Source organism: Macaca mulatta, chromosome 9 (assembly GCF_049350105.2).
Source record: "Macaca mulatta isolate MMU2019108-1 chromosome 9, T2T-MMU8v2.0, whole genome shotgun sequence".
Classification (NCBI taxonomy): Eukaryota; Metazoa; Chordata; class Mammalia; order Primates; family Cercopithecidae; genus Macaca; species Macaca mulatta.
In genome coordinates this window covers 24,580,585-24,605,428 of record NC_133414.1, presented here as the reverse complement: position 1 = coordinate 24,605,428, position 24,844 = coordinate 24,580,585, and the positions used below count along the sequence as shown (strand labels likewise).

General features: G+C 39.0%; 1 pseudogene; it reads right to left on the bottom strand.

Moving 5' to 3' along the window:
- Positions 1-8,502: 8,502 nt before the first annotated feature.
- Positions 8,503-9,393, bottom strand: LOC144330999 (14-3-3 protein zeta/delta pseudogene; annotated as a pseudogene).
- Between the last annotated feature and the right edge of the window lie 15,451 nt (positions 9,394-24,844).

Below are 24,844 nucleotides of genomic sequence, written 5' to 3'. Positions count from 1 at the left end.
ATTTATAAAGAAAAAAGGTTTATTTGGCTCACAGTTCTACAGGATGCATAAGCAGCATGGTGCTGGCATCTGCTTTTGGCAAGGACTTTAGGAAACTTCCATTCATGGTGGAAAGCAAAGGGGAGCAGGCATCCCATGGCATAAAAGAAAGAAATAGAGAGAGGGAAGGGGTGCCAAGCTCTTTGAGACAACCAGATCTTCCAGGAACTCATAAAGCAAGAACTCATTCATTACTACAGGGATGACATGAAGCCATTCATGAGGGATCCACCCCCATGACCCAAACACCTCTCACTAGGCCCCACCTCCAAATTGGGGATGGATTTCCTTGTTGTTGTTGTTTTCTCCATTGCACTTTTATTTGAATATAATACTTGGGACAATTATCCAAAAGGGCCAATATTTCCCAATTTAATCTGAGGTCATAATAAAACAAGCAACAAAACAGTATTTGGGATTTCAGTTTCTCACTCTTATCAAGACTCACTGCCTCCCATCATCAATATTTATTGAGCATTTACAGTGTACTAGGCACAACAGAACATACAGAAAACACTGTCCCTGCTCTTGAGGAGCTTACATTCTAAAAGAAAAAATACACCTATTTTTAAATGGCGTTTTTGGTGTTTTCTGCAAAGTACTAAGGAAATATTTTGTAAAGTGAGCTTTGGGTATAACTTAGCTCCATCATTATTTAGAGAATGGAGGAAGAGAAAGAGGAAGGATTTTAAAGGCAGACAATGACAAATCATTCAGGATAGGTAGAGTTTTAAAGGGAGATAAACACAATCTCATCAACTAAGAAGAGATTTGCTGCAAGTAAATAGGATGAGGGAAATAGTCTGTGGGATGCAAGCAAAGGAAGCGGGTGTCATAGACATTGAGTGGAGCCAAACAGACCATGAGGCCTTTTTCCAAGTACATGATCACCAAGTAGGAATGGTTGGTGACAAGACAGAAGGCAGAAAAAGGAAGGTAATCTTGTGCACCTGACAAATAGAAAGAATAAAGGGTCAAAATTGAAGGCAGGCTATCAGAGTATCAAGAAATTATTAAAAACCAAAAAGTGATTTGGAAGCACAAAATAGTCAATGCTACCCAATGTCATGATGGCCAAGAATATTGAGGCTTCCTAAGTTAGAAAATGCCATATACCAAAATTTTATTTTATTTTAAGCTAGAAACTATAATTTTATTTTATTTACTGATTTTTTATTATACTTTAAGTTTTAGGGTACATGTGCACAACATGCAGGTTTGTTACATATGTATACATATGCCATGTTGTTGTGCTGCACCCATTAATTCGTCATTTACATAAGGTATATCTCCTGATGCTATCCCTCCCTCCTTCCCCCATCCCACGACAGGCCCCAGTGTGTGATGTTCCCCACCCTGTGTCCAAGTGTTCTCATTGTTCAATTCCCACCTATGAGTGAGAACATGCTGTGTTTGGTTTTCTGTCTCTGTGATAGTTTGCTGAGAATGATGGTTCCAGTACAAAGGACATGAACTCATCCTTTTTTATGGCTGCATAGTATTCCATGGTATATATGTGCCACATTTTCTTAATCCAGTCTATCATTGATGGGCATTTGGGTTGGTTCCAAGTCTTTGCTATTGTGAATAGTGCTGCAATAAACATACGTATTCATGTGTCTTTATAGCAGCATGATTTATAATCCTTTGTGTATATACCCAATAATGGGATGGCTGGGTCAAATGATATTTCTAGTTCTAGATCCTTGAGGAATCACCACACTGTCTTCCACAATGGTTGAACCAGTTTACAGTCCCACCAACAGTGTAAAAGTATTCCTGTTTCTCCACATCCTCTCCAGCACCTGTTGTTTCCTGACTTTTTCTAACTGGTGTGAGATGGTATCTCATTGTGGTTTTGATTTGCATTTCTCTGATGGCTAGTGATGATGAGCATTTTTTTCATGTATCTGTTGGCTGCATAAATGTCTTCTTTTGAGAAATGTCTGTTCATATCCTTCGCCCACTTTTTGATGGGGTTGTTTGATTTTTTTTCTTGTAAATTTGTTTAAGTTCTTTGTCGATTCTGGATATTAGCCCTTTGTCAGATGGGTAGATTGCAAAAATTTTCTCCCATTCTGTAGATTGCGTGTTCACTCTGATGGTAGTTTCTTTTGCTGTGCAGAAGTTCTTTAGTTTAATTAGATCCCATTTGTGAATTTTTGCTGTTGTTGCCATTGCTTTTGGTGTTTTAGTCATGAATTCCTTGCCCATGCCTATGTCTTGAATGGTATTACCTAGGTTTTCTTCTAGGGTTTTTATGGTTTTAGGTCTAACATTTAAGTCTTTAATCCATCTTGAATTAATTTTTGTATAATGTGTAAGGAAGGGATCCAGTTTCAGCTTTCTACTTATGGCTAGCCAGTTTTCCCAGCACCATTTATTAAATAGGGAATCCTTTCCCCATTTCTTGTTTCTGTCAGGTTTGTCAAAGATCAGATAGTTGTAGATGTGTGGTATTATTTCTGAGGGCTCTGTTCTGTTTCATTGGTCTGTTTTGGTACCAGTACCATGCTGTTTTGGCTACTGTAGCCTTGTAGTATAGTTTGAAGTCAGGTAGCATGATGCCTCCAGCCTTGTTCTTTTGGCTTAGGATTGTCATGGCAATGCAGGCTCTTTTTTGATTCCATATGAACTTTAAAGTAGTTTTTTCCAATTATGTGAAGAAAGTCATTGGTAGCTTGGCGGGGATGGCATTGAATCTATAAATTACCTTGGGCAGGATGGCCATTTTCACGATATTGATTCTTCCTATCCATGAGCATGGCATGTTCTTCCATTTGTCTGTGTCCTCTTTTATTTCATTGAGCAGTGGTTTGTAGTTCTCCTTGAAGTGGTCCTTCACATCCCTTGTAAGCTGGATTCCTAGGTATTTTATTCTCTTTGTAGCAATTGTGAATGGGAGTTTACTCATGATTTGGCTCTCTGTTTGTCTGTTATTGGTGTATAGGAATGCTTGTGATTTTTGCACATTGATGTTGTATCCTGAGACTTTGCTGAAGTTGCTTATCAGCTTAAGGAGATTTTGGGCTGAGACGATGGGGTTTTCTAAATATACAATCATGTCATCTGCAAACAGGGACAATTTGACTTCCTCTTTTCCTAGTTGAGTACCCTTTATTTCTTTCTCTTGCCTGATTACCCTGACCAGAACTTCCAACACTATGTCGAAAAGGAATGGTGACAGAGGGCATCCCTGTCTTGTGCCAGTTTTCAAAGGGAATGCTTCCAATTTTGCCCATTCAGTATGATATTGGCTGTGGGTTTTTCATAAATAGCTTTTATTTTGTTATTATTTTGAGATATGTCCCATCAATACCTAGTTTATTGAGTTTTTAGCATGAAGGGCTGTTGAATTTTGTCAAAGGCCTTTTCTGCATCTATTGAGATAATCATGTGGTTTTTGTCTTTGGTGCTGTTTATATGATGGATTATGTTTATTGATTTGTGTATGTTGAACCAGCCTTGCCTCCAAGGGATTAAGCCAACTTGATCGTGGTGTATAAGCTTTTTGATGTGCTGCTGGATTCAGTTTGGCAGTATTTTATTGAGGACTTTTCTGTCGATGTTCCTCAGGGATATTGGTCTAAAATTCTCTTTTTCTGTTGTGTCTCTGCCAGGTTTTGGTATTAGGATGATGCTGGCCTCATAAGAGGAGTTGGGAGGATTCTCTCATTTTCTGTTAATTGGAATAGTTTCAGAAGGAAGGGTACCAGCTCCTCTTTGTACCTCTGGTAGAATTCGGCTATGAATCGGTCTGGTCCTGGACTTTTTTTGGTTGGTAGGCTATTAATTATTGCCTCAATTTCAGAGGCTGTTATTGGTCTATTCAGGGATTCAACTTTTTCCTGGTTTAGTCTTGGGAGGGTGTATGTGTCCAGGAATTTATCCATTTCTTCTAGATTTTCTAGTTTATTTGTGTAGAGGTGTTTATAGTATTCTCTGATGGTAGTTTGTATTTCTGTGGTATCAGTGGTGATATCCCCTTTATCATTTTTTGTTGCATCTATTTGATTCTTCTCTCTTTTTTTCTTTAATAGTCTTGCTAGCGGTCTATCAATTTTGTTGATCTTTTCAAAAAACCAGCTCCTGGATTCACTGATTTTTTAAAGGGCTTTTTGTGTCTCTATCTCCTTCAGTTCTGCTCTGATCTTAGTTATTTCTTGACTTCTGCTAGCTTTTGAATGTGTTTGCTTTTGCTTCTCTAGTTCTTTTAATTGTGATGTTAAGGTGTCGATTTTAGATCTTTCCTGCTTTCTCTTGTGGGCATTTAGTGCTATAAACTTCCCTCTACACACTGCTTTAAATGTGTCCCAGAGATTCTGGTATGCTGTGTCTGTTTTCATTGGTTTCAAAGAACATCTTTATTTCTGCCTTCCTTTTGTTATGTACCCAGTAGTCATTCAGGAGCAGGTTGTTCAGTTTCCATATAGTTGAGTGGTTTTCAGTGAATTTCTTAATCCTGAATTCTAGTGTGATTGCACTGTGGTCTAAGAGACAGTTTGTTATCATTTCTGTTCCTTTACATTTGCTGAGGAGTGCTTTATTTCCAACTATGTGGTCAATTTTGGAATAAGTGTGATGTGGTGCTGAGAAGAATGTATATTCTGTTGATTTGGTGTGGAGAGTCCTGTGGATGTCTATTAGGTCCACTTGGTGCAGAGCTGAGTTCAATTCCTGTATATCCATGTTAACTTTCTTTCTCATTGATCTGTCTAATGTTGACAGTGGGGTGTTAAAGTCTCCCATTATTATTGTGTGGGAGTCTAAGTCTCTTTGTAAGTCTCTAAGGACTTGCTTTATGAATCTGGGTCCTCCTGTATTGGGTGCATATATATTTAGGATAGTTAGCTCTTCTTGTTGAATTGGTCCCTTTACCATTATGTAATGGCCTTCTTTGTCTCTTTTAATCTTTGTTGGTTTAAAGTCTGTTTTATCAGATACTAGGATTGCAACCCCTGCTTTTTTCTGTTTTCTATTTGCTTGGTAGATCTTCCTCCATCCCTTTATTTTGAGCCTATGTGTGTCTCTACACATGAGATGGGTCTCCTGAATACAGCACACTGATGGGTCTTGACTCTATCCAATTTGCCAGTCTGTGTCTTTTAATTGGACCATTTAACCCATTTTCATTTAAGGTTAATATTGTTTTGTGTGAATTTGATCCTGTCATTATGATGTTAGCTGGTTATTTTGCTCATTAGTTGATGCAGTTTCTTCCTAGCATCAATAATCTTTACAATTTGGCATGTTTTTGCAGTGGCTGGTACTGGTTGTTTCTTTCCATGTTTAGTGCTTCCTTCAGGAGCTCTTGTAAGGCAGGCCTGGTGGTGACAAAATCTCTCAGCATTTGCTCGTCTGTAAAGGATTTTATTTCTCCTTCACTTATGAAGCTTAGTTTGGCTGGATATGAAATTCTGGGTTGAAAATTCTTTTCTTTAAGAATGTTGAATATTGGCCCCCACTCTCTTCTGGCTTGTAGAGTTTCTGTAGAGAGATCCACTGTTAGTCTGATGGGCTTCCCTTTGTGGGTAACCCAACCTTTCTCTCTGGGTGCCCTTAATATTTTTTCCTTCATTTCAACTTTGGTGAATCTGACAATTATGTGTGTTGGTGTTGCTCTTCTCGAGAAGTATCTTTGTGGCATTCTCTGTATTTCCTGAATTTGAATGTTGGCCTGCCTTGCTAGGCTGGGGAAGTTCTCCTGGATAATATCCTGAAGAATTTTCCCACTCGATTCCATTCTCCCCATCACTTTCAGGTACTCCAATCAGACATAGATTTGGTCTTTTCAGGTCCCATATTTCTTGGAGGCTTTGTTCATTTCTTTTTACTCTTTTTTCTCTAAACTTCTCTTCTCACTTCATTTCATTCATTTGATCTTCAATCGCTGATACCCTTCCTTCCACTTGATGGAATTGGCTACTGAAGCTTGTGTATGCATCGTGTAGTTCTTGTGTCATGGTTTGCAGCTCCATCAGGTCATTTAAGGTCTTCTCTACGCTGTTTATTCTAGTTAGCCATTTGTCTAATTTTTGTCCAAGGTTTTCAGCTTCTTTGTGATGGATTTGAACATCCTCCTTTAGCTCGGAGAAGTTTGTTATTACCGATCATCTGAAGCCTTCCTATCTCAGCTCATTAAAGTCATTCTTCATCAAGCTTTGTTCTTTTGCTGGCAAGAAGCTGCGTTCCTTTGGAGAAGAAGACATGCTCTGATTTTTAGAATTTTCAGCTTTTCTGCTCGGGTTTCTCCCCATCTTTGTGGTTTTATCTACCTTTGGTCTTTGATGATGGTGACATACAGATGGGGTTTTGGTGTGGATGTCCTTTCTGTTTGTTAGTTTTCCTTCTAACAGTCAGGACCCTCAGCTGCAGGTCTGTTGGAGTTTGCTGGAGGTTCACTCCAGACCCTGTTTGCCTAGGTATCACCAGCGGAGGCTGCAGAACAGCACATATTGCAGAATGGCAGATGTTGCTGCCTGATCCTTCCTCTGGAAGCTTCATCTCAGAGGGACATCCAGCTGTGTGAGGTGTTATGAGGTGTCAGTAGGCCCCTTCTGGGAGGTGTCTCCTAGTTAGGCCACTCGGGGGTCAGGGACCCACTTGAGGAGGCAGTGTGTCCATTCTCAGATCTCAAACTCTGTGCTGGGAGAACCACTACTCTCTTCAAAGCTGTCAGATAGGGACGTTTAAGTCTGCAGAAATTTCTGCTGCCTTTTGTTCAGCTATGCCCTGCCCCCAGAGGTGGAGTCTACAGAAGCAGGCAGGCCTCCTGGAGATGCAGTGGGCTCTATCCAGTTCAAACTTCCCTGCTGCTTTGTTTACCTACTCTAGCTTCAGCGATGGTGGATGCCCCTCCCCCAGCCTTGCTGTTGCCTTGCAGTTGGATCTCAGACTGCTGTGCTAGCAGTGAGTGAGGCTTTGTGGGCATGGGACCCTCTGAACCAGGCGCGGGGTATAATTTCCTGGTGTGCCATTTGCTAAGACCATTGGAAAAGCGCAATATTAGGGTGGGAGTGTCCCAATTTTCCAGGTACCATCTGTCACAGCTTCTCTTGGCTAGGAAAGGGAATTCCCCAACCCCTTGCACTTCCCAGGTGAGGCGATGCCCCGCCCTGCTTCAGCTAACCCCCCGTGGGCTGCACCCACTGTCCGACAAGCCCCAGTGAGATGAACCTGGTACCTCAGTTGGAAATGCAGAAATCACCCATCTTCTGTGTCACTCACACTAGGAGCTGTAGACTGGAGCTGTTCCTATTCAGCCATCTTGGAACCTCTCACCATATACCAAAATTTTAAATGGAGCATATTACATTTTTTTTCCAAACAATCTTCCCCTCTCCCAGAAAAAATAGGAACTTATTTCTTTTTCAGGGTGGGGAGGAAGAGAGGGGATCATAGGACATGGAAACAGTAGTTATATTAGTAGTATTTTTCTTGTTATGATAAACTTTGTGTTTAAACTTGGTAAAAGCCCATTAGCTGCCAAGAGGGAATAAGGAATAAACTTCAAAAAATGTAAAATTTCCTTTAGAGAAGTTTCAGAACCAAAAGACTAATTTACATGAAAAGCTGTAGAGAAAGTAGTTGAAAACTCCATTCATAAAACTTTTATTCCTCTTACATGAATTTAATACACCTGTTCTTAACAATTATGCTTAGATTGTTCATGAAAATTTCCTAAGACATTAAACAAAGCTAGCCATCATCTCAAGTTATTTCTCTGTTAACTATTTTTACAGCACAATGTGTTAGGCAAGTATCAAAAAAAAAAAAATCAGAAAAGCAAAAAACCTAAAAAAAAGCTAAATACATGGGTTTTTTTTTTTTTTACTGCTGTGTTTGATATATATGAAGTAATGATCAAAGCAATTCATTTTTACTGCATCTTTACTTTTACATTTGTTCTTAGGTTGCCTAACACATTTAAATACAAATAAAATGAGTGTAGCAAAAATAATGAAAGCTAACAGCTGGTAACTTTACAAATAATGCAATGTGAACCATTTCTGCCCTTATCCAGAGTAAAATACATCACAACTTTGTCTAAAGGAACACTTCTGCAGTTGTAGTCAAAGGTTGTGAGATTGACTATTCCACAGATGTACATGATTTAACATGTGGTATCCATGGGGTATCTGTTTCTACCACAGCCTTGTAAGTGCTCCATACCTTAAAGTACCCACAATTACTACACCTGTGACTGGAACCAGTGATCCCTTTTATTCCCCACCAGGACAAACCAATATGTAGGCAGTTTTCTTTGCTTAGACATGGAAACAGTTTTAACACCGGCCCTTGTGAAGACACAATGTACCAAAAGTACTATACCAAACATTTATAACTTGTATAAAAATTCCACATCCCCATATTGGCCACCTCAAGATGAAAACAGATAACTCCCTGAATGTTAAGTGGCTCCACTCCCCTAATATTAAACATAGAGACCATATGGGAAATATAGAAATTCAAATAGAAGTAACATAAACCTGTCATAAGTTGTAAACAAAAAACTATTTGTGGGACCACTTGGATGACAACGGGAATGGTCTACTGTGTAAATTTTAGAATAAGGCAGACAAAAGTTGGAAGGCCAGTTAATCTTCCCTGCCTTTTTCTGCTTCAGCTTCGTCTCCTGGGTATCTGATGTCCACAGTGTCAAGTTGTCTCTCAGTAATTGCATTAGTGTGCTGTCTTTGTATGACTCTTCACTTAATGTATCAAGTTCAGCAATGGCTTCATCAAAAGCTGTCTTTGCAAGAGAGCAGGCTTTCTCTGTAGAGTTCAGAATCTCATAATAGAACACAGAGAAGTTAAGAGCCAGACCCAGTCTGATAGGATGTGTTGGTTGCATTTCCTTTTTGCTGATTTCAAAAGCTTTTTGGTATGCTTCTTGTGACTGATCCACAGTCCCTTTCTTGTCATCACCAGCGGCAACCTCAGCCAAGTAACGGTAGTAATCTCCTTTCATTTTCAAATAGAAGACTTTGTTCTGCTTGTGAAGCATTGGGGATCAAGAACTTTTCCAAAAGAGACAGTACATCATTGCAGATATCTCTTAGCTACATCTCAATTTTCTGTCTGTATTCACGAGCCATCTGCTGCTTTTTCTCAGCCCCTTCCGTCTTTTTGGTTCAATACTTGAGACGACCCTCCAAGATGACCTACAGGCTCCTACAACATTTTTATAAGCAACTGAGAGAAGATTCTCTCCTCATTGGATAATTCAGCTCCTTGCTCAGTTACAGACTTCATGCAGGCTGTCATGTCATCATATTGCTCAGCCTGCTTGGCCAGTTTGACCTTCTGAACCATCTCATTTTTATCCATGACTGGATGTTCTGTGTCCGGAGTGGGTGGTGGCAGCGGATGGACAGGGACTCAGCAGTCTTTGGGCAGTGGCAAGGCTGAGACTCTGGGGATGGAATTTCGACATGAGATTTGGAGGGGACAGATATCCAAACCATATCAGTTATTTTCCAAAATATACAAATCTGATCAAGCTAGTCCACTATTAAAATCCTTTAATGGCTTCTCATTACACTTGGGATAAAATTCAACCCCTTTAATACTAGATGCATGGTGTGCCCACCTGTTGAGTTCTTCAGACTTTTTTCCTGTAAGTTCTTAACTTATGCTTTTTCTCAAGTCTAACATGACTACCATATTTCAGTAAGTCTGAAATATCAACCATAAGATGCACCATTATTTTATGTGACATTAAGAAAAAACAATTCTGCCAATTAAAATGGTAAAATAACTTACATTGCAAGGGATGTCTGATTTCAGAGATGTGAAAATGAGAGAAAATCTGGGTTTGGTACCAGTGAAACAGTTCTTTTCTTAGCTCTGTGGAACCAGCTTCCATCATGTCTGGGCCTTCCCATGTGCTATTTCCTCTTCCTCCTTCCTCACACTCCCCCTTATCCTCATAACATCCCCCACATCCATCTTCAGCAATATTAAACATTAGGTAAAATTGGTCCAGTGCACCCATTCTCCTTTTGTTCTCTTTTTTACTAAAATCACATTTCCTTCCCCAACTGAGCTTAAGTTTGGAAGAGATGTTGGGGCTTGACTTAGGCTTTGACAGGGTGTGTCCTTATTCTTTTTTTTTTTTTTTGAGACAGAGTTTTGCTCTGTCACCCAGGCTAGAGTGCAGTGGCGTGATCTCGGCTCACTGCAAGCTCTGCCTCCCAGATTCACACCATTCTCCTGCCTCAGCCTCTGGAGTAGCTGGGACTACAGGCGCCCGCCATCGTGCCCAGCTAATTTTTTGTTTTTTTTTTTTTAGTACAGACGGGGTTTCACTGTGTTAGCCAGGATGGTCTCCATCTCCTGACCTTGTGATCCACCCGTCTCAGCCTCCCAAAGTGCTGGGATTACAGGCGTGAGCCACCGCACCTGGTTGGCGTGTCCTTATTCTTAAAGCCTATCTGGGATCTCACCTGGGTGCCAGATACATTAATGAGAGGTAATGAAATTTCTCATACAGGGCATTCCAGAATGCCCCAGGACTACTAACCCTCTGCTACGGGCATCACCTTCAATCCTGAAGAAGTTGCTGTCTGGTAAGTACACGGTAGCTTCTACCATGGGGAGCTGTGTCCTGTGCATGTACCATCCAGCCATGCCACATATTCCCAGAAGGCACCCACCTCAACTCCCAAGGGCCTCATCTGCACAGCTCCCTCCTTTCTGATGCCTCTTCATCCAGATTCCAAACATTTCAGCTGATCCAACTTCTAGTTTCTGATCTCTGTCTCCTCAGCTCAGCAAGGCCACTGTGCTCTACTTGGAGTCTGGCTCTCTGTGTCATCTTCAGGCAGAGAATTGGGTGACTGCAGCTCACTTGTGAAATTTCCCTTCTCTTGCTGCTAGTATAATGAACTCTTCTGACCTATGTATCACCCAGCTTCAAAATCATCAACATTTGGCCAGTCTTCTTCAATGTATATCACTAGATCTAGATTACTACCTCTAATATAGACACTATCTCTGATCTCTAATCTAAATCACTGTGCAAATTACTTAGAGCAAATCCTAGACAGGTCATTTCATTTATAACTATTTAGCATGCATCTCTAAACAGTAAGAATTCTTGAACAAAACCCCATAAAACACTATTTTACACAACATAATAACAATATTTTCTTAATATCATTATATATGGTAATATCCAAATTTCTTCAGTTCTTTCATAAATTCTTTATAGTTTTTTCAAATACTGATCCAAGTAAGGTCCCATACATTGCCATTGGTTGCTGTGTTTCCTAACATTTTTAAAAACCTTTGGGTTGTTTCTCCTCCTTACAAATTACTTATGAAGGAAATCAGTCTACATTTTCCTAACTGCAGCCCTGTTGTATTATTTAACATGTTCCTCTGTCCCCTATATTTGTTCTGATAGACCAACAGCTCTAGCTAGAACTTGATTAGATTGATGCTGGAATATTTTGGTAAGACTACTTGCCTCTCTTTTTGTGATGATCATTGCCTAGATCCATTATTTCAGTAGGGATTGTGAAATGGTGATATAGAATGATAGATCAAACCATTTATTATGTGTATTACTTCTATAAAGAGAAATTGCTTCCATTTTTCCCTTTATTTACCACAATTTTTCCCTTCCTTTCTTCCTTTCTCTTTCTTTCTTTCTCTTTCTTGCTTGCTTGCTTTCTCTCTTTCTCCCTTCCCTTCCCTTCCTTTCCCTTCTCTTTTTCGAGGCAAGGTCTTGCTCTGTTGCCCAGGCTGAAAGGCAGTGGTATGATCACGACTTACTGCATCCTCAACCTCCTAGGCTCAAGCTACCCCGCTGCTTCAACCTCCCAAAGAACTGGTATGGCAGGCAAGCTATTTTTTTTTTTTTTTTTTTTTTAGTTTTTTTTTTAGTTTTTTAGCAATGGGGTCTCACTATGTTGCCCAGGCTGGTCTCAAACTCCTGGCCTCAAATGATCCTCCTGTCTCATACTCCCAAAGTGCTGGGTTTACAAGTATGAGTCACTGCACCCAGCCACAATTTTCAAAATAATCATTTGGTTATCTAATAGCCACAAAAGTGAGCCAATAAAGGTTTTCTTTCTATTAAGAACTAATGGACTTAAACATATTTAAAGTGATTCACTATATTGTCGATACTATTCCTATTGATCCCCAAATTGTCCCATTTTTAGTCACTGTGAGCCCTCGCAAGTTGGATCCTGAGTTCTTTTGACATAATTCTAGTTAAGTGGTTGTTTTGTTTGAGACAGGGTCTCACTCTTGCCCAGGCTGGAGTGCAGTGGTACAATAGCTCACTGTAGCCTTGAACTCCTGGGCTCGTGCAATCCTCTTACGTAGCTGGAACTATAGGCATGAGCTGCCGTGCCCACTATTTTTTTTTTTTTAATTTTGTAGACATGGGGTCCTGCTACATTGCCCAGACTGGTTTCACACTTCTGACCTCGAGCAATCTGCCCTCCTCAGCCCGTAACCCTTAAAGCACTGGGATTACAGGCATGAGCCACCCCAACTGGCCCTAGTTAAGTGTTTGTTAGCTACCTTGCTTTCTGGTAATGAGCATAGATGACCCGGGCTCATCTTATACATTTCCCATCCCCGATCTGGAGAAACCCATTTCTTCAATGAGCCCTGGTTCCTTTCGTGGGGAAATATTTAGGGATCACAAACTGCTCACTGTCCCTGGGTTGCTCTTTGATTTAAGGTCTTTTCATGGGCAGAGTTAGGAAATAATTTTGAAAGATGAAACATAAAATGTGTTTTATATTATTACATACTAGTATTTCCAACTCAAATGGAAAATTGTAAGGTTTTTAAATTAACTTTCTGAAATCTTCCATCAGTTTCTCCTTTCTTACGGAAAAACCCATACTGCAAGTCCCAGTTCCCAATGATATTAACATAATTACTTATTTACCAAAAGTAAAAGATAGTGAAAACAGTTGAATTTTTTCTTCTTTTACAGTTCTTTTTGTCCGAGGTAACAGCCCATTATGAATATACAGTGGAATTACCATGTTTTTAAATTACTTAAAATTCCTACTCTGTGTGTGGTCATGCCACTAACATGATGTAGAATTGGGTTCACTGTCTCATTTTGCTTTTGGTTGTTTGGGGATTGTTTTTTCAAATTTAATTTTTGTTTTAAAGTTCTGTGAAATATTTCCATAGTTTCAAAGGCAAATCTACAAAAGAAAGTTTATTTGGAGAAATCTCCTCTTTATTAGAAGACTATCAAGGTAGGCTTCATTTATTTTCATAATTGGATAGTACTGCATTATGTGGCTGTACTATATTTAACCAGTACCCTACTGATGGATATTTGGATTATTTCCATCTTTTGCTCTTACAAACAGTGCTGTGATGAATATCCTTGCACTTCTCTTTTGCTTATTTTTGCCAGTATTATCTTTGGGATTGATTCCTAGAAATAAAATGGCTGGGTCAAAGTGTAAATGTATATTTTTTGGTAGGTATTGCCAAATTGCCCTGGATAGGGGCTATGCCATTGTACGTGCTGATGAGCAATGTATAAGAGCATCTGTTTCTCTATAATTTGACCAATGGAGTATGTTAGCAAACTTTTGAACTTTTGGCAATCTCATAGATAAGAAATAATATCTCTATGAAGTTTTAATTTGCTAAATGCAATTTTCTATTTACCACTGAAATTAGAATAAAGAGGTATAAATTGTTTTATCTTGATAATTTTTTCTTTAATTTAGCATGACAATCATCATAGGTATACAAGCTACATCCAGGCTTGATAAGCCTGTGGCTACGACACGAAGTCCCATTACCTTTTTTTTTTTTTAATGACAGGGTCTTGCTCTGTTGCCCAGACTGGAGTGCAGTGCTGTGATTATGGCTCACTGCAGCCTTGACCTCCTGGACTCAAGTGATTCTCCCACTTCAGTCACCCGAGTAGACAGGACAATAGGTACAAACCACCACTCCTGGCTAATTTTTATTTCTTTGTACAGATGGGGGTCTCACTGTGTTGCCCCGGTAAGAACTCCTGAGCTAAAGTGATCCTCCCACCTTAGCCTCCCAAAGTGCTGGGATTATGGGGGTAAGCCACCTCTATGGGCTTACTAACTTTCAATGCCCAAACTACAGTAGACATATCTGAAAAGGGACATAGCCATTCTTAGGTCTCCTAGTTATTTTGGGAAGTCTCCAAAAACTGGAAGCTCAGTCAGCCTTCTTCCGGTTTCTGATCCTTATCCAGTATCTCATAGAGAATTTCATAAATAGTTCCTTCCTTGGGTGGTTCAAATCCCATCTAAGGGGCTAGAAGGAGATCTGAGGCCTTCTTTCACTCTATCAAACAAAATATGGGTATCCATGAAGCAAGCAGACACAGGAACATGATACATCATGCTGGCATCTTAGCTGCACTCACAGCATCCCCTGAGCACTGAATGTCCTGCTAGCACACGGGTATGCATATACAATCAGCTGACTGTAGGACAGGAAACACTGATTGAAAATGACGTAAAAGTCACAAGCCTGTAGTCCCAGCTACTTGGGATACTTAGCAGGCTGAGGTGAGAGGATCACTTGAGCCCCAGGAGTTAGAGCTCAGCCTGAACAACATAGAGAGACCTTGTCTCTAAAAAAAAAAAAAAAGACCAAGAAAATGACCTTAAATCAGTGTTTTATTGTTTTAACTTTTATTTTAAGTTCTGAAGTACACATGGAGGTTTGTTATATAGGTAAACTTGAGTCAGGGGTGTTTTTTTTACAGATTATTTTGTCACCCAGCTATTAAGCCTAGTGCCCATTAGTTATTTTTCCTGATCCTCTACCTCCTCCTACCCTCTGCCCTCCAACAGGCCCCAGTGTCTGTTGTTCCTCTCTATGTGTCCATGTGTTCTCATCATTTAACTCCCACTTATAAGTGAGAACATGTGATATTTGGTTTTCTGTTCCTGCATTAGTTTGCTAAGGGGGGGTGGCCTCCAACTCCATCCATGTTCCTGCCAAGTATATGATCTCATTCCTTTTGATGGCTGCATAGTATTCCATGGTGTACATGTACCATCTTCTTTATCCAGTCTACTACTGATGGGCATTTAGGTTGATTCCATGTCTTGGCTAGTGTGGATAGTGTTCAGTGAACATATGTATGCATGTGTCTTTATGATAGAACGATTGTATGCCTTTGGGTATATCCCCAGTAATGGGATTGCTGGGTCCAATGGTAGTTCTGTTTTGAGTTATTTGAGGAATTGCCATGCTGCTCTCCACAATAACTGAACTAATTTACACTCCTACCAACAGTATATAAGTGTTTCTTTTTTTCCACAACCTCAACCACATTTGTTATTTTTTGGCTTTTTAGTGATATCCATTCTGACTGGTATGAGATGGTATCTCATCATGGTTTTGTTAAATCAGTGTAACAGGCAAAATAATGGAGAAAGTGGACAAAATTACTAGAAAATACATTTTAATAGAAAATCATCCTGGAGTGTAAATGTAAGTGATACAAATACTAAGGATTTGAAAGATTCATTTTTAATAAGTATTCTTTTAGAGATTTACTTGGAAACAAAAAGCAAATTAAAAATTCATGGAAGGCTTATGGCTGTAATCCCAGAGCTTTGGGAAGCCAAGGCGGGCAGATCACTTGAACCCAGGGGTTTGAGGCCAGCCTGGGCAACGCAGTGAAAACCTGTCTCTACAAAAAATACCAAAAAAAAAAAAAAAAGTAGTTGGGCTTGGAGGCGTGCGCCTGTAGTTTCAGTTACTCAGGAGGCTGAGGTGGGAGCATCACCTGAGCCTAGGAGGTCAAGGCTGCAGTGACCAGAGATCACACCACTGCACGCCAGCCTGGGCACAGAGTGAGAACCTGTCTCAAATTAAAAAAAGATGTACTAATGACCATCAAGAGCTACTTCACAACACTTCAGATGCCTCCAGTGTGTCTAAGAGCTGTGGAAGTAGGAAAGATGGGACTCCCCAGCAGCGCGATACCTTAGACTGTGAAATCAGTCAAGCAGCCGTGTTTATATAGTAAAAGGTAGAATAATAGATTATTTTAATTGCTAATTGTTCTTGAGATCTTTACCAAGATATATTTTTTAACGTGGCCTAAATGCTCCCCTCGACAGGCATAGTGAAGGAATTACAGTTTATTCAGAGGCTGACATGCTGCTGATTAAAGTACAAAGAGGAGTAATCAAGATGGTGTTTTTTTTTTTTATGGCTTTTAACATTTACAAAGAAAATGATTTCAAGGGGTACGCGCTAGAAAGAAACAAGTCTATAAACAGTTACCAATCAGCCAAATACACCAATTGCTAGGAATATTCCCTCCACCCTCATCTCTTACCAACTCCCATGCTCCATAATCAGCATCTAAATGTCACATGCATTATTCTTTTGTTCATAACTCTGAGGGAAGGGAATGAAGAGTCAGGCCGTGCTCAGAGATCCCAGAACCACATCTTAGATAACTTGATAGACACAAATCTACCACCATGATAGCGCTGGGGAGGCAGCCACGCGGGATGCTTCCATTTAGTATAAAATGAGCAGAGACCAGGAAGCAGAAGGCTGCACAGACCAAGCCTTGCACTGGGTCTGCTGTGGAGGCTGCCTCCTGTCCTCTCTTCAGAACTAGACTCAGGGGCCTCGGACAGTGAGTTTTAATTGGAGAAAAGGCTAGAGACTGTGAGGGGAGGAAATAAGACATACATACACACAAAGCAAGCCTGTGTGGACTACCCATTCTTACGGAATTCCTCACTCCTGGGTGTCTTGAGAAAAAGACCTTTTCTGGAGTCCCAAAGCCCCTTTGGTGTCTCACGGGACATCTTGTGGCGTCAGTGTGTTAATAGACTTGAGAATTTCTAAGTCACTGGCCATGTCGGGTGTTCAAATCCTTCTTGCATCATGGGGAATGGATCATGCTGTTAAGGCCCATGCAGAGGCAGAATCCAGCCATGATGACCTTGGAGACCCGTCTTGGGATATTATTAGACAGGCTTCTTAAAATCCCACAGACTGATGATGGGTTCTAACATGCCTGTGAATTATAGGAAGAACACCTTACAGAACCATCAATCAGCCTATAGGCGGAGGTAGGCACTTTTTAATTTTATGGGTTTTGTTTTGTTTTGTTTTGTTTGAGACGGAGTCTCGCTCTGTCGCCCAGGCTGGAGTGCAGTGGTGAGAACTTGGCTCACAGCAAGCTCCGCCTCCCGGATTCACACGGTTCTCCTGCTTTAGCCTCCTGAGTAGCTGGTATTACAGGTGCCCGCCATCATGCTCATCTAATTTTTTTTTTCTGTATTTTTTAATAGAGACGGGGTTTCACTGTGTTAGCCAGGATGGTCTCGATCTCCTGAGCTCATGATCCGCCCACCTCGGCCTCCCAAAGTGCTGGGATTACAGGTATGAGCCACTGCGCCTGGCCTAATTTTTTATTTTTTAAGAGTCCTGCTATGTTGCCCAGGCTGGACTTGAACTCCCAGGCTCAAGTGATCCTCCTGCTTTGCAGCTATGAGTAGCTGGAACTACAGGTGTGAGCCACCATTCCCAGCTTAGGTATGCAGCTTTTTAAGTGCCTACTGGGTCAAATTTTAAACTTAGTTTTAAAGCCAAGCATAACTTTGTGACTCAGGACAAGAAAAGCAGTGGTGTCCCCTTGGCTTCACTATTTCATTTTTTTATCCTAATTAACTTTTTCCAAATTTAATCTCTGCCATTCCCAGTGGGATGTCATACATCTGGTTTACTCTCTTGGCTGAGGCGGCACAGTTTTAGGGGTTTCCACTTGATCGTTCTTATCACAGTTGTCCTTACTCCACAGTCAGGTAAACCATGTGAGATCTACCCATCTTGGAAGTCCATCCATCCCAATAATGTCCTCAGGGACCAGCAAAATGACCACAGGGTGAGTCCCATGAACTCAATGGCTCTCTTGTGGGATGAATCTGGGGGAGGCCTCTGTGCCTCTGTGCACTGTACTAGGACAGAGGGGCCATGACGCTTTTTAGGTTCCACTTGTAGGAGCAATGACTGAGACCCTTCCAGAGGACTATGCTCCTTGGAAAACAACTGCAAAACCTGGACTCAATACAAAAGTAACTCTGAAGTACTGAGTGAACAGAAGCAGACAGTCTCTTGTGAAGAGTGTGAGCTGGCGTGAAGAAGGGACGATAGGGAGCCGAACAAATCGGTTCTCATCTGTCCAGACTTTAGCCTGAGGCTAAGTGAATTCCATGTGGTGCACACAGTGGAAGTGGGGGTGCAGACATGAAAAAAACCTGCAGCATTTTTGGTCTGAGAAGCCAGAAAAGTGAAGCCAAGAAATTGTGAACATTGAAAAGAGAGGGGTGAAGTTACAAGGGAAAGGCAAGAGAGGGGATCCCCACATTTTGTGTGTCCATATTTCTGACTGACTGCTGAACTATGTACCATGGAACAGACAAGCCTTCACCAGATGCCAAAACAGCCAGTGCCTCAATCATGGACTTTCCAGCCTCCAGAACAGTGAGAAAATATATTTTGTTCTTTATAAGTTCCTTGGTCTTTGTTATTTTGTTATAGCAGCACAACAACAAAAGATAAAACCAGAGATAGCAAGCAAAACTTGCAAGCAGCAAGAGAAAAATGACAGATTGTACAGAGGAGCAATAATCCTAGTAATAGCCAACTTTTTTTCAAAAATCATGAAAGCCAGAAGAGAGTGGAGCAAAAAACCTGTCAACCCAAGATTCTATATCCAGTGAAAATAACATTCAAGAATAGGCCAAGCATGGTAGCTCATGCCTGTAATCCCAGGACTTTAGGAGGCAAAGGCAGACGGATCGCCTGAACCCAGGAGTTTGAGACGAACCTGGGCAACATAGAAAGATCTCATATCTACAAAAAATAGAAAATGTAGCCAGGTGTGGTGGTGCATACCTGTAGTCCCAGCTACCTGGGAGGCTGAAGTGGGAGAAGATCACTTGACTTTGGGAGGTTGAGGCTGCAGTGAGCTGTGATCACACCACCACACTCCAGCCTGGGCGACAGAGTAAGACTCTGTCTCAAAACAACAACAACAACAAAAAAATGAAAACAAAACAAAACAAAAAAAACAAACAGACATTTTCATTTAAAAGAAAAGTTACAGAATTAGTTACCAGCAAACTTGCACTATAAGAAATACTAAAGAAAGTTGTTCAGTCTGGAGAAAAATCATATAGAAACTTGGATTCTCTGAAAATAATAAAAAGCATGAGTAATGGCAAGTACCTGGCTAAACACAAGTTTGTTTTTTTTTTTCCTTTTTACCTCTTAATTATTTTAATAAACCACATTTAAAAAATTATAACATGGTCTTGTGAGGTTTGTAATGTTATAGATGACTACATATAAAAACTATAAAAAGGAATATGGACTAATAAGGTTGCAAAATTTCTATATTTTATGTGAAGTAGTGAAGTAATCATTATAAGCACCCAGTGAAAAGTTAAGTGTATGTGTGTGTGTGTGTGTGTGTATTCCTTCCATAACCACTAAAAAAAGAAAAAAAATTAAGAAGTCTAGCTAAATGACAACAGGAAAATCAAAAAGGAATTCTGAAAAATATTCAAAGAATTCAAAAATAAAAATCACAAAAGAAGGAACAAAGGAAAAACAACAGCAGAGACAAAAATAAAAAATAAAACAGATCCCAAATGCAAGCATATGAATGATTGCATTAAGTGTTAATCAACTAAACAATTCAATTAAAAGGCAGAGATTGTCAAAATGGACAAAAAAAACCCAAAAAACGAAAAACACCAAGACCCAACTATATAATGTTTATTAGAGAAGAACCTGCAAATATGTACACAAATAGGTTGAAAGAAAATGGATGGAAAAATACACCATGCAAATGGCAGACATCAAAAGGCTAGCCTGGCTATACTGATATCAGATAAGATATACTTAAGACAAAATATACACTGCATATTTTTAAGTGGAGAATTTTTTATTATATGAAATTTTATGTTATGTCAATTATATCACAATAAGAAATATATTATATAATTTCATTACTCCATAATGATAAAAGTCTTATTGTCAAGAACAACACAACAATCAAAATTTGTATGCACCCAGTATATGAAGCAAAAATACATGAAGCAAATAACTGACAGAATGAAAGGGCAAAAGAGTTCCACAAACATCACTGGAAATATTAACATCTCTACCTAGCAACTACTAGAACAATTAGACCAGAAAATCAGTAAAGACATAGAAGTTTCAAACAATATTATCACCCAACTTGACTTGATATTTATAGAACACTTCACCAAAACTGGCAGAATACACATTATTTTCAAGTGCACCTGGTGTGTTTGTCAAGACACGCCATATTTTGGGCACAAAACACATCTCAATAAATTTGAATAGTTTAAAATCACGCAGGCTATTTTCTCTGTCCACAAAGGAATAAACTGGAATTCAATAATAATGAGATAACCAGGAAAATTTCAAATATCTGGACTTTGACATACTTCTAAGTAATCACTAGATCAAAGAAGAGTCACAAGTAATATTAGAAAATATGTTGATAATATATCATATACACATGATAATGAAAGCATATCAAAATTTGTGGGATGTAGGGTAAAACAGAGCATATAGGGAAAAGTGTAGCTTTAAATCCCTATGTGGGAAAATAAGCAAAGTCTAAAGCTCAGTGATCTAAGCTTTCACCTTAAGAAATTACAAAAATAAGTGCAAGTTATGCTCAAAGTAAACAAAAGGAAGGAAAGGATAAAGGGTAAAAATCAATAAAATAGAAAAGATAAATGGCGTGAACTGGGGAGGCAGAGCTTGCAGTGAGCCGAGATCATGCCACTGCACTCCAGCCTGGGCGACAGAGTGACACTCTGTCTCAAAAAAATAAAAATAAAAAAAGAGAAAAATCAATAAAACCAAAAGCCATGTTTTGGAAATAAATTCAATAAAACTGACCAGCTGTAGCCAGACTAGTAAAGAAAACAGAAGAGACAAATCCCCAATATTAGGAATGAAGAAAGGGGTTTTTCTACATGTACTTCAGACATGAAAAGAACAATAAGGGCATACTGTGAACAATTGCATGCTGATAAGCTTGACAATCTAGATACAATAAAATATTACTTAAAAAGCAAAATTTACCAAAACTGCTTCAGGAAAATTTGGCAGCCCTCTATAAATTAAGGAAATTAAATTAATAATAAAACTTTCCCAAATAGAAAACTCCAGATCTAAATCACTTCACTGGGGAATTCCACTAGTTATTTAAGGAAGAAATGACACCAATCTCACACCAGCGTTTTCAAAATATAAAAGAGGAGGGAGCATTTCCCACATCGTTTTATGGGGCTAACATTACCTTTATTATAAAATCAAATACATCACAAGATAATAGAACTATAGAGCAATATTACTCATGAGCATAGAAACAAAAAGTTCCTAACAAAATACTAGCAAATAAAAACTAATAACATGTAAAAAGAATATTATCTATCATATCCAAGTGGGGTTCATCTCAGAATGCAAGGTTGGCTTAACAGAAAATCAATCAATATAATCTACCATATTAATAGAAAACAGAAAAAGAACCATATAATTATTTAAATGGATGCAGAAAAAAAATTTGATAAAAATCAACACTCTTTCATGACTAAATCTCTCAGCAACCAAGAATAGAAATCTTCCTCATCCAATTAAGGTTATTAAAAAAATCTACAGCTAACATCAAACTCAATGGTAAAGATTTAATATTTTCTACGTAAAATCACAAACAAAGCAAAGCAAAGATATCCACTCTCACTATTTGCATTTAAATTTGTATTGTAAGACCCAGATAGTGAATGAGGCAAGAAAAAGAAGAAGGCAAATTGCAAAGAAGAGGTAAAACTGTCCTATTTGCCGACATCATTTTGTATGTACAAAGCTCTAAGAAATCCAGAAAAAAGTTACAAGGATTAATATAGGTCAGTTTAGTAAAGTTGCAGGATACATGTTCAAAACACAAAAATTAATTGTATTTCTATATATAGTGAAAAAATAGAAAAAAATGTAAATAACAATTCAATTTATGACAGTATTAAGACAATTAAAATATTTTGGCATTAATTTAACAAACTATGTGCAAGACACACATACTAAAAACTACAAAATATTTAAAGAAAAACTAAAGAATACTTAAATAAACAGAGAAACATACCAGGCTCATGGACTGGGACATTCAATATTTTTAAGATGCCAGTTCTCCCCAGATTGATATATCAATGCAATACCAATCAATTTCCCAGCAAGACTTTTTGTAGAAATTTTCAAGCAAATTCTAAAATTTATATGGAAATGCACATGTTTTGGTTATGTTTTCCAACTGTGTTCTTTTTTCAAAATTGTTTTAGCATAAAACAACTAGCCAAGACTTGCTATAAACCTATGATTTCAATACAGTGTGGTATAAATGCCATAAGATTTTCAAGACTTGCTATAAACCTATAATAATTTCAAGACTTGCTATGAACCTACAATAATCAATACAGTGTGGTGTAAATGCCGTAGGAATAGATAAATCAATGGAACAGAATAGAGAGTCCAGAAATAGACCCATGCTAATATGGAAATTAATTTTTTGAAAAATGTCAAGTCTTCAGTAAAAGATGGTGGGATAATTGGCTATCTAGAGGAAAAAATTCTAAATCCCCAAATTAGAACTCTATACTCAGGGAAAATATTCTTCAGAATGAAAGGAGAATAAATACGTTTTCTCACCGACAAAAACTGAAAAAAAATCATCACTAGGAAATATGAACTAATGGGAAAAATAAAAGAAGTTTGGCTGGGCACGGTGACTCACGCCTGTAATCCCAGCACTTTGGGAGGTCGAGGCAGGTGGATCACAAGGTCAGGAGTTCAAGACCAGCCTGGCCAAGATGGTGAAACCCCATCTCTACTAAAAATATAAAAATTAGCTGAGTGTGGTGGCAGGTGTCTGTAATCCCAGCTTCTCAGGAGGCTGAGGCAGGAGAATCTTTTGAACCGGGAGTGGCAGAAGTTGCAGTGAGCCGAGATCGCGCCACTGCACTCCAGCCTGGGTGACAGAGTGAGACTCCATTTCAAAAAAACAAAAAAATGTTCTTCAGGCCGAAGAAAAATAATCACACTGGGAAACACAGAATTATAGGAAGAAATAAAAGAGCAACAAAAGGGGCAAATATGTAGGTAAATATAAATGAGTATCAACCATATATACTAAGAACATATATTAGTATGTTATATATTATATATTAGTATATATTTATTAGTATACATTTTAGTGTATATTATATATTTATACTAATTAATTATATACTAATTATTAGTATAAGTACATATTTTAGTGTATTATTATAATGGTTTTGGGGGCTTTAAAATGTGTGTGAAATGAAATACATAAGAATAGTAAAACAAAATATGAGAGGATGTAAATAAAGTGTTCTAAGGCTAACATTCCTGGACAACTTAAAATAAGCAATAATTCATATGATGGTAACAAGTAAGGAAGCATGTTGTAATTTCCATGGTAGCTACTAAACGAAATGTAAAAGAATATATAACAACTTCATAAAGAGAAAAATAGTATAAGTAAGTTTCCTTTTTGCCCATAAAGTCACAAAGAGAATGATTTATATACTTTCAGTAACAAATGATTCAAGACTCTTGATTTGTGAAATACTTGAGTAGATATTAGTCTTGGTATAACCAAATGCCTGCTACCATGTGAGCCAATTCTTATTTGTCATTTTTAATTTAGAGGGTTTTTTTTGTTTGTTTGTTTTTGTTTTTTGACAGAGTTTTGCTCTTGTTGCCCACGCTGGAGTGCAATGGCGTGATCTTGACTCCGCCTCCCGGGTTCAAGCGATTCTCCTGCCTCAGCCTCCTGAGCAGCTGGGATTATAGGCATGTGCCACCATGCCCTGCTAATTTTGTATTTTTAGTGGAGATGGGGCTTCTCCATTTTGGTCATGCTGGTCTCAAACTCCTGACCTCAGGTGATCCACCTGCCTCAGCCTCCCAAAGTGCTGGGATTACAGGTATGAGCCACCGGGCCTGGCTAGAGTCTTTTTTATAAAAGAGCACATTCATTGACTTAGCCAAAAAGCAAACATAAATTTTAGTGAATATTTTATTTGCACGTTTTAAAGTTTAGCTTTGTAACCAGAAGGTATGAAGGTGAACATTTATTCATAATCATTGAAATCTAACCGACTCCTATTGCAGTTTATTTGTGGGTAGAATGGTTGGAAGTAGCATGCTCAACACGTTTAAAATTTTGAAAAAAAGTCACGCATCTGATCGATCACCATCTATGTTCCCAGAGCACAGCTCCTCCGCAATCCTGCTCTTCAGTGCTAGCATTGTTGATTCCTTGGATCCTGTATTTTCCTTCCTCTTCTCACTTGATCCCTCACTTATGTCTATCAAGGACTGAACTGCAGTGGAAGGTGCCAGGGAATTTTTGTAGGAATTGTTTGGCTTAGTAGTCCAGTCAGCCTCCCGATGTTCCCAGAGTCACGCCCTTGTCTCAGGCGAAGCTGTGAAGTGTTTGATAGAAACAGCTGTCCCGATTGGATTAAGAAAATGTGGCACATATACACCATGGAATACTATGCAGCCATAAAAAAGGATGAGTTTGTGTCCTTTGTAGGGACATGGATGCAGCTGGAAACCATCATTCTTAGCAAACTATCACAAGAACACAAAACCAAACACCGCATGTTCTCACTCATAGGTGGGAACTGAACAATGAGATCACTTGGACTCAGGAAGGGGA